The sequence below is a fragment of the Echiichthys vipera genome (genome assembly GCF_963691815.1).
Source record: "Echiichthys vipera genome assembly, chromosome: 18".
Classification (NCBI taxonomy): domain Eukaryota; kingdom Metazoa; phylum Chordata; class Actinopteri; order Perciformes; family Trachinidae; genus Echiichthys; species Echiichthys vipera.
In genome coordinates, this window is record NC_139843.1 from 19,462,403 (window position 1) to 19,473,734 (window position 11,332).

Genomic DNA, 11,332 nt, shown 5'->3' on the forward strand with positions numbered 1-11,332 from the left:
CCTCCTCCCACAGTCCAAAGACATGCACGTGTTCGGTTTATTGATGACTCTAAATTGCCCTCAAGTGTGAGTGTGAATGGTTATCTGTCTCAATGTGCCCTGTTATAGACAGGCGTCCTTACAAGGGTGTACCCCGCCTCACGGCCGGTGTCAGCTGGGATCAGCTCCAGACACCGGCAACCCCGATAGGGACAAGCGGTTGAAGATGGATGGATGGATTCTGTTTCACTCTCACTTTGTCTCGGTTGAGATACCTCTAAGAGCGACATGTAACACTTAAAGCAACAGCTCCCACGCTCTGTGAGGGGAATTTACTGTTTTTGTAGCTTTGAAGAGAGCCTGGAACAGCTTCAGTTTCCCTTGTATAAACCTTCAACAGAGCTTGTTGACAGCAAGGTAAAGCAGTGAAAATATTCTAAATATGGTATACACTTAAAACCAATTTTGAAACCAATGTTTTAGAGGGCTAAAATACGTTTAGCTGCTCCCCCCGTCAACAGCAGTACATTCTTTAGCTTCCATATCGCTACTCCTGCTGCCTGCTTCTGCGAACTGGGGCCATGTCGACCGCCATCTACTGTTTGTAAAATCACTATGGATGAGTACCTCATACAAAAAGTCAACGTTGACTTTTGCTTCTACACGGGATATGACCACCAGTCTACCTGAGGTAAATCCTGTGTTTGTTTGACCCATCTACAACCCCAACCTTCTACCTTATGCAGACTTTCATTCTTTATACCACTCCATACCGTACGCTCTTCATAATATGTCATCTTACAGCGGCATGAGCATCTAATATTGATAGGGCGTACCAATGGATGATGAACGGCCTACTGAGCCAACTAGGAGGTAGAGTTGGGCCACCCAGCCTCATATTTATGGTAGTGATAAAGGCAGACAATGCCCATTTAAACGTCTGACAACATTCCAAGCAGGTGTTATAGATCCAAGTGTCAAGCTAAATCTTTGAAACCTCAACACAAAGTTCCAGTTAATCATGAGGACAATCCAAGTAAACCCTCATACAGAATACAGCCTTGTGTGAGCTGCACTGTGTAAACTGCACTTCATTACGCAAAGGCTTGTCCTTATTAGGCAAATGCGTCACAGCCCGGAGGAAATCCCGACAGAGCAATAAAACGGGCTGAGCAAGAATTTCTCTTTAAGATGAATACAGAGGTCTTATGGGAGCATACTTATATTGAACATTCGCACGAAATAGTCCGCACAGTCCAGTTTGTATTGTTTGTGCAGTTGAGATATAATGTTCAAGACGTCCTGACTAGGACGGGGAGGGGGTGAGGGGGTCATAATGTTTACATAAGTTATGTTTAACCACATGCTGCTGATGTTGAGGGTTAATAATTAGGGAGTGGCATGTTCCATGGAAGCTTCCATGGTTGTTCACTGGAACATATACCGATGTGTTTGTCTGTGCATGTGCCAATGATTTATTTCTATAGAAAGTACATTCCATGGAGTAGACCAGCACAAATTCATGACCGGAAAAAAACCCCAGAAGTACAGAAAGTGCGATCAAGCAAATAGAGAGAAAGGGTCAGCGAGTGGGGCACTTCCTGTTTGCTGAGTTGTTTTTGTTCCTTCCGACAGAGGCCCTTGACCACCTCTCTTTGTATGTACAGTAACATTCTGTTATCCCATCTGTCTGTTTGGATTGGTCTCCTTCCGTTTGTCTAATTGCTTTACGACAGAGGGAAAAAAGAGACATGTTTGGATTGTGCTGCGAAATCTGTTCAAGGCAGGATCATCTGCACATCACAACAATATTAAAAGTCTGGTTTTACAGCCTGACATGTGCTTTTTGTTAGAGGAGTTCAAATATAAAGTAGCCAAGTTCCCGCTTGATAATTCATTCTTTTGTTCATTGCAAGGACTCATAAGAAGCATAGTGGAGTAAACTGTGGGTAATATTTTGATGAAGATATGACTCGACTCTTTAAATCAGCTATATTTTTGTAAAAACAAAATACCAAATAACAATATGAAAGGCATCGCTCGTAGTGCTGAACACACAGAGAATTATTACCCAAATCTCTTGGCCTATTTGACCTTTAGAGTGAGTTTCAGCTCTTTTTTGTTCACTCTCTCAGCTCTCATCGTGTTCTTATTTTTTTTATTAAAGATTTTAAAGGGCTTTTATTGCATTTCTGATAGAGAAGCTGGAGAATGACAGGAAAGGAGGGAGAAGGAGGGGATGACACGCGGCAAAGGCTGCAGGTCTGATTCAATCCTCGGCCAATGCCAAAGGACCCAGCCTACTCTTGGCTTGGGTGAGCTAGAAGCACCTGTTTTTAGCAAAAATAGCTCTCAGCCCTAAGCCCTGCTTCTAGTTGAGTCAATCTGAACTTTTCAGAAAAGGGCTGGTGTTGTTATTGTAGCCCCTGTTCAGGCAACCATCACAACATAGACAAAAGGCCCATTTGTCAGGTTGATTTTATCATCATGAATGTTGTGCTTTTATCATGCATGTCTTGTACGCTCGTTGTTAGCTGTGTAGTCAACCCTCTGATAGCATTAAGCTTAAAAATACAACTTCAAATAATGATCATGTTGCTCCCTAATTGCTGAATGTGTAAGCGCTTACAATTATACCACTTATCCACTTAAGAGAGGATATGTCAATGTTCCCTTACATTTTGTTTCTGCTTCATCTCTGTGGTTTACAGAGTTTCCTGATGGACAGAAAGCTTTACTTGCAGGTAAAGTAAAGCTAACCGTTAACTGCTGCTAAGTGCAACGTTAGCAACCGTCAACTAGTTAGCTCATCTGAGGGATTGTTGTTGTTTCCACAGCTAACACAAGGTTCAGCAGCCTCTACGGACATTAGGGCTGAGGCGCAGAGACTGAAGACAACATTGACAGAGGAAGCAAAGAAGAGAAAAGGAGAGAGTGGCCGAGAGACAGTCGGACAAGAATTAATCTCCGACAGGCTTTTTGAAGAGAGCTACACAAATTAAAAGTCTACTAGACAGACTCTGTGCTAGCCATTTTTGTTGTTTGACTAGGCTAAGTAATATCAGCCGTCTTGCTGTGTCTTTTGTTGTCACACTTGCTTGATGTTTGGCTGTTAGCAAAGTTGGGGAGCATACCTATGCCCCCCCCCCCCCCTGTTCACAGAAAGGGTCCTATGTTCCCTGGTCTGTTATTTTTTCCACAACCAGTGCCTAATTCCCCAGCAAATAGGCTTATGTAAACCCTAACGCTACCCCTAAGACCCTAAGACTGACCCCTCACGCTGACCCTAACCGTTACCTCTAGCTCTAACAAAATGCTGAATTAAATCGGCGGGATGGGTTAGGGTTAGGGTTAACATAGGCTAATGTTATCATAACTATTATCACAGCAATGAATAAGAGAATCACAAACTGCTGGGATGCCAAACTCTGAGAACATGACTCTGCATATGTTTGTGCATGAGAAATATCCCAGATGCTATTATCTCAGTAGTTAGTGTGTTTTTGCCAGTTCCAGAATGAGTGATTCATTCACAGGTGGCTTTCTGTCAGTCAGTCTTATGGACTGGGCTGCCTCCATCATCTACCCATGTGACTGTGTAGCTGAGGGAACAGGGTACTGTGTTTTGGCTGAGCTGGTGTTATCAGTGGAATTCACACACGCAAGTAATTACTGAAAAAACACACACCTACACTTGACTACCAAACAGTAACACCAAAGATCCGCTCTACAAAAGATACTGCATTTCAGGCTGCGCCAATGGAACTAAATGGTTTACACTCCCTGTCCCCTAAGTGGGCAGGACCTCGTTTAAAAATGTGTAGTGAACATCATGTGGATAGGATGAAGAGGTAGCCTATATGTGCATCATTTATTTAGATCTTCTTTTGCTAACATTAGATATTTACACAGCTAAAAGCTATGTTTAGCATTAGAAAATGTATATATCTGAGCCGTTGACGAATGTTAGTAGACGTTAGCTTAGCTGTGCTACCAGATCTTGCAAGACTTTGTTGATGGAGAGAAACAGGTCTCAAACAAGTATTCTCCTTATACGTCTTTCTGAAAAATGCCATTTAAGTATCAGAATGTTTAGGAGATATGTGGCGGGGTTTTGAGCTTTTTGCTAACTGTTTGAAAATGGCTGTGGTCTGAGCAAGGGGGACAGAAGTGGGGCCTCGGCACTCCCACCTTACGCCCCTGCCCGTTAACCGTGCATGATGTGCTGTCTAAACTTTTCACGTGTGTAGTTGACATCAAAATGAAGACAGAGTTCAAAGATGTGTGTGGTCCAAGCAAGGCTGGTGGAAGTATGGGGGGAAAAGGCTAAGGTTGAGCCAGCTCTACATGCTGACTCTACTGCTGAATTGGGAGAGGGTAACATCTGAGGGATGAATGTTTAAACTGTCATCAGGAAGACAGCTGCATGTCCAGGGGTCTAGGTACAGACTCCATAATGTAGGTTATATGCATAATACTGTGGTGTAGCCTGCGGATACAAACATGGTAACTGAGTTTTTATTTTTTCTAGGACTAAGGGGAAGTGAAGTAAGGGTTACTGACTATTGCTTGGAGCAACATTAAGAAGCTTAACATGAAAACTGCAATGCACCAAAATCCATCCTATTCATGGCAGCCTACACATTAGTTGCTGTAATTCTCAAATTAAACACTTGAGCATGCAGTATGTTGGACCATTGTAACAGGTGTGATAAGCGTTTACACCAAATCAGGCATTGTCGCAATTAGCGCAGGGTTGTGCAGTGGTGTGGGAGTGTCACCTAAATGGCTCATTGTGTCTCCATTGTGTTCCCCACTTCATTACGTTTTTTTCTGGAAGCTGGTAGAGCGAGTCGGCTAATGTCCGAAGGGTTGGCCGTTCATTCCCCCGCCCTATCCCACTTGTGTCATGGTCGTTATGTCCTTGGGCAAGACACTTCACCCACCTTGCCTCGTGTGAATCTGTATGACTGCTGTATGTTTGAGGAGGTGGTCGGAGGGGCTGATTAGCACTTCTGTCAGTCTGCCCCAGGGCAGCTGTGACTACTATCTTAGTTTACCACCACCATGTATGTCCGTGTGAATGAACGGAACCTGTGAAGCGCCTTGAGTACTGAGAAAGGCGCTATATAAATCCAATCCATTATTAAGTTACATGATTGGCCACCACAGTGTGATGTAGGGTTGCTTTTCTCCAAAAGTTGATTTTGTTTCAACTGATCAGGAAAATGAAAAAAACCCCACTAACATTGAACCCTGGCTTGAGGGCAGTGGAAATCAGCGGTAAACACAACACTGACATATGCAGTAATCACCTTCTAGGTTGATTCAGCAATTTATTTTGCATATCCAACAGATACAGAGCAAAAAACAGATAACCGGAAAAATACTAAAACCCTCCATAAAACTGAGAGGAACTGCAGAGTTGAGGGGTAATTTTTTGTTGGTTTGTTATAACAAACGGCCCCTTTCACATACACATTGTTTTAATCCATTGTTAATATGAAAAATAGTGACTATAGCAGCTTTAATATTTCTGGTGACAAATTGCACAATCTCCAGTAATTTGACTTTTTTCTAGAGCTGCCATTTTGCAGCAACGTCAAAGAGTTGAGGCGAGACAACAAAAAAAAGATCACAGTTTCTGCAGCAGTCTAAGTGGTCCATAATGCAATGCAGCTGCAAGAAATATTATGTTTTGAATACAGTGCAGGATTTGCTGTTTCTTATTGGGGAAACACCACTTTTTGATCTCTCAGTGTTGTCAAGGCATTCTGAGTAAAGCAGATATATGTATATGAAGCATGTTAAAGGACAGTAGCTCAGGCAAGAAGGAGAAGTCTATTTTTTGAATGCATATGGCTCCAGCAATAATCAGAAATTGGAATTTTCTTGAAATGCGGCTGGGATTAAACAAAGATTAAATATTATATCTCTTGTCCTCGTCTGCGGTTCATGAGAGAGGCATATTTCTGCGGAAAGCTGCTGTTAGGAAATCATTAATGCATGTCAGACTTAAAAGAACGGGACATTTTCTTTTAAGCGGAAGACAATGAAGTTGGCATTATTCTCTGAGTGGAACGAGCTGAATTTAAGCAGATAATTGCATCTGAAGCACATCATTCCACGGGTTTTCTTTTTTCTTTTCTAAGGAAAGAAAGCGTCTATGCAAGTACATCGCATAATCGCTAATTACGAATAAGTCCTGCTCCGCTAAAGGTCCCAGTAAATGTAAATGACTTCCAAGTAAAGCCTGCTGATTTCTGCAGAGATAAGAAGAATGAGGAGCAGGGAGAATCAGTTATGTGAGCGAGATTGAGTTGACTAGACCTGCTGTGTTTTAACAGAAGAAGTTAAACAATTCAGTTTTGCTCGACGCACAATGACAATTAAAAAAGAAAATAAACATGCTGTCAGCATATCAGCCGGGGCGGATGAGCGGTTTGTTGTGTATGGTGGATCATCTTTCACTTCCTGTGTGTTCAGTGGGAAGAACAGCACGGCTTGTGTGTGTTTGTCTATGCCCGCCCTTGTGCACTATCCGTGTGTATGGAAAGGAGAAGCAGGTAAATTTCCACGGCGGTGGACAACCGCTTCACTTTGTCATCTTTCTTCAGCGACGAACAGATATAGCTGTCAAAGTAACATCTCCTTATAGAGCTGTTCATTTCCAGGCACAAGATGGACCTGGAAAATTTTTATATGAGGCTGCTCTCACACACACACATACACGCACACACATATGCACACTAACACACACACACACACACACACACGCTTGTTTTCCTTTCATCCTAATTAGGTTTTAGTATCTGAATGCCTTCCGTGTGGCAACATTAAATCTGACACATAATCACCAAACACATGCTCACCAGCAACCAGTACAATATACAAACAATATGAAAGGGGTTATTGTTTGAGTGCTATCACAGATGGGCAGTATTTCAATTAGATGTGTTAAAGTATCTTGTCATTAGTTTTCTGCTGGATAGAAAAAAAAAGCTAAGAGCTTGTATTTGTGCGTTTGAACTACTTGAAATACATTATTGTGTCATTTTATTAATCCCCAGGTTTAAACTGGAGCATAAACTGTACAACAATTAACTTAATCACAGTCTTTGGATGAATGCAAGTGAATTCAGCAACATGCTCTTTGTGAACTATTTCGTTAATGTCCCCCTGGACTGCAGTGAGGCCCATTTATACAAAAATAGATACGTTCATTTTAACAATGTAAGCTATCTGCCTCCTTCTTACATTAAGAAATACATCCACCAGAGGACAGCGCTGAGTCAAAACTTTCTGACAATAATGTACCTTGGAAGAAAGAGGCAAAAGTGGAGACAGAGTTATAAGTGGCGTTATCATTACAGTCAGTATAAGGTGAGTCTCCTTTGCCGAAACAACCCGAATTTGAATGTGATCCGCCCCTAGAGGCCATTTGCCCAGGCTTTTGTTTGCTCTGTCGAAGAGCAGGGCCTTTTTTCTCCCCTGAACAAAGCCTAGTTGCTGACTGGATATAACTCTCAGTGGGATGTGATGTAGGTAGAAGTTGATACCACGGCACGTTCCATTTGTGATTGTTTTTAAAATGATCCGTGTAGGGCATCTTTGCACAGGGGGCCTGGGTTGGATTCCGACCTGTGGTCCTTTGCTGCAATGTCACTGACACACTTTTTGACAACTACCAGAAATTTTGAGTGTTTTCTTTCGATTTATTTGTACATGAGTTGACGCAACGAGCCACCTTAAATGTCAAAATGATAACAAACTCTTTTATTTCATTGTCTTTCTTGAACTACACACTTTTAAATAATGGTCGGATCTTGAAGTGCTCATAAAACTGTCTAAATAACCAGATTATTCAAACTGCAACTATTCTGTTTTTCTCACTTGGAGAATGAAAATTGCTGCAGCTCCGGTGTAGCAACAATTACCCGAAGATCGAAAGCCACTAGAGTGATACGTCACCTTCAGAGTCTGGTAAATCTCTCTTGGGTCCTTTTTTGTAATGGAGACACGCTGAGTGAGAGGAAATTTCAAAGGGCGTGCCCAGCAACTTTCCAAGCTGCCCCCATGGTCTCCGGTGGCACTGCTCCGTTTCGCCTGTACCCCTAATCTTCAAGAAAACGTGCAGAAATAGGGGCGGAGAGAGTACGGAATGCAGGCTCCATCTGTATCTTTATATCTATCTGAAGTTGAGCAGGAATGAGCCTTTAGGGTGGTACTGCTTTGTGTCTTCTGCACTCACTGACATTTATCACTCAGGAAAATGATTGCCATTCCACCTGTGTGGCCCAACTGTTCACTTCCACCTGTTGCATTTCAGTTGGCTGTTCACTCAGTCAGTCAACAGTCACTGACAGAAACCACCCAGCATGCACCTGGATTTGCAGCTTCCAACCACCACCTAAGTATCATACCTAGTTAGTAAGTTAAGTATTCAACATAAGTAAGTCACCAACTTTTGTTTTCATACTGGACACGAACAGCTGTCTCTTGGGTGAAAGTCATGTTTGTTTGACCCATCCATCTTCTTAGTTCAGCATATGACATTTACTAGTAAAAAAAACTAGTACTAGAGTAAAATGTTGAGTCATTTAGAGCCATATACAGTTGTATATGTACAGTATGGCTCAAAATGTTTGAATCACTTTGGGATCCTCACACCTAAGCCGAGGTTAAATCCAAAAGAGTGTCTGCTATAAATAGTTCACGTTTCTTGATATTTGACTTGATTGTTTAACTGTTCAGTGGTGGCATCGCTCTCATGAGATGCATGCATGCTCATAGATGCTGCCTTTTACAAGAGCAGCAAAGTTTTCCACTGAATATGCTACAAGAAGATAAAAAGGATTATAAGCTCAAAGGAAAAGGACACTTGGACTATATCAGACAGTGCAGGAGCCATGGAAATAGAGGGTGACACAAAGACATGTGCGTTTGTAGCTTTATGTATTTATGTGTGTGTGTGGCCTGAGTAGAGGAAGGATAAAGAAAGAAGCCTGCCAGTACACTGCCCATATTGACTTAAAAAGTCCCTCTCTCTAGTGTGCGTGTGTATGTGTGTGTGAGTGTGTGTGTGTGTGGGTGTACAACAGCAAGCGAGGGAGGAAGAGTTGCCACCACAAATCCCCTGTGAAGTGAGAAAAAAGTGCTAAAATTAGGAAAGAAACTAATTAAAAAATGCAGAGAGATAATTACAAAGGTATCTTGTACCCCCCTTTCTAGGAAGATGAATCATGCTTGGTGTGAAAATACGTTTAGATTTCACAGGGGTGTCCTGTGGATTTCAAACCTCAGGCAGCGTAGTGTGAGACCAAAATAGAAGTTTGGTCTAATCGTTGGCTAGTAATTCCCTTTTTCCCATATGAAGGTTTCTCAAATGCCAGAAATCCTGCCAAAAACATATATCGTATCAATAGACAAGTATGGCTTTCTGTTTTGTTTTTTTCTGGTGAGTTACATTTGACGTAGCCTGGCTTCCCAGATGTACGACCACTTCCACTATCCATTCTTCAAGGGCACCATTGCTGAATCAGCGGCTTAGTGCCGCCCAAGTCAATTGTGAATAGTCTAAAGAAATACAAACAGCCCAGAGCATTTTTTCCCTTTACCAGATTGCAAACTCATGCATTATTGTCTGGAGGTCTACATTCAACAAAGATTTAACGGTGGTTGCTTCGTAGAGGTAGCAGAAGTTACCAACGGAGGTGATGCGTGTCATAACACAGGCTGTTCTTGTGCATTTTTCGTACATACAACAACAACAAGTAATGCATGGTAATTTATGTGAACTCCACATATTTATTGCATGTGTATTCAACGTATTGTATGAGAGTAGTAGTATATAGTAGTATAAGACAGCTAATCTCCACCTAAGGAGGAATGTTTGGGTGGTGTTTTGAGTCCCAAAACACAAGACTTTCACCTGGGAAATGCCTAACCCTAACTGTCACCGTTTGTATGATAAAAACGGTCATTGAAACGGTACTTTCACGGACCATTTCCGATTCGCGCGTCCAACCAGGTATCATTTTTCCATCGCTGCTGATCAAAGCTGGAGCCGATAAAGCACTGTGATTACTGCAGAGTCATTTGTCCCATTTGTCATTTGTAATGCAGATTGTAACCTTAAGAGTTAGGTGGTCCCCTTTTTTCAGCTAGCCAATGTGGCTATTACTACTGACACTTTTAACCAACCCACTCTCCTGTGCATTTGTCTGTATTTCATATGTATGTGTTCATGAATGTGTGTGAGGGAGTGAGAGAGAGAGTGATGATCATCCTCGATTCAGACTACATTGTCTGTGCCAGGAAACTTCACACGTTGACGTCTTTGCCGAACAGTCTGAGGCTGCTACATAGAGGAAGGCTCACAGTGTGATACCGCACAGTGATGCCAAGTTGTAACTCACACATGCGTGTGTGTGTGTGTGTGTGTGTGTGTGTGTGTGTGTGTGTGTGTGTGTGTGTGTGTGTGCGCCACTCCTCAGAGTCAGTATGTTAATCCCTCCATGGCATTCCCTCCATTCCCCTGTTGTTCTGTTGTTTTAGACACAGATTGACGTCATCAGACAGTGGGAAGCCCCAGGGACACCACCACATACACTAGGACTGAGCGCCACAGCCCAAATCTATCCTGATATAGGTTATATTTAGATAGGTCTTTATTGTCAATGTTTTAAGAGAACAAAACACAGTTTAGCAGCTCTCTGATTGACAGAATAAATAGCAGAATATAAAAAATGAAATATAAAAATCAAGATATTATATCTTAATAATGATATAAATCACTAGATCACATATTTTCAATGTTATCACTCCACTGAATGGGCATTATTAATGGCCTATCCGCCTCATAGATATGGGTTAAGGTGCCTGCTACACTGACCAGTTTCAGGGGGCTGTTAGCTTGGTCAGGTCACTTTTTAGCACTCTGAGAGTCCTCTTACCTGCTTAGGTTTAGGCATTAAAACTGCTTGGGCGTCATTTAACTTTAAGAAATACCACCGTTTTTCAAAGACATTCCATGGCAGCTCGCCACCGGCTTAATAGAAACTTATAAGACTAAGGAGGTAAAGATCAGAAAATGGTCAATTGGTGCTGCTTTAAGCTTGCTAGCCTGAGGAAGAAACAGGAAGTACAAAATAAGGAAAGAGATACATTATATGGCTCTTGTATATTTGTGGTAATAATAATAGGACTACAGATATTAAAAATAACTTTTTATTCAGCATTCCAAATTGCTTTATACAAAGCAGCATTAAACTATTAGAGAGACTGGGCAACAAAGAGAGTCCCAAGAATAAACACAGGTCAGCACAGGCAACATTATGTAAAAGACACTTAA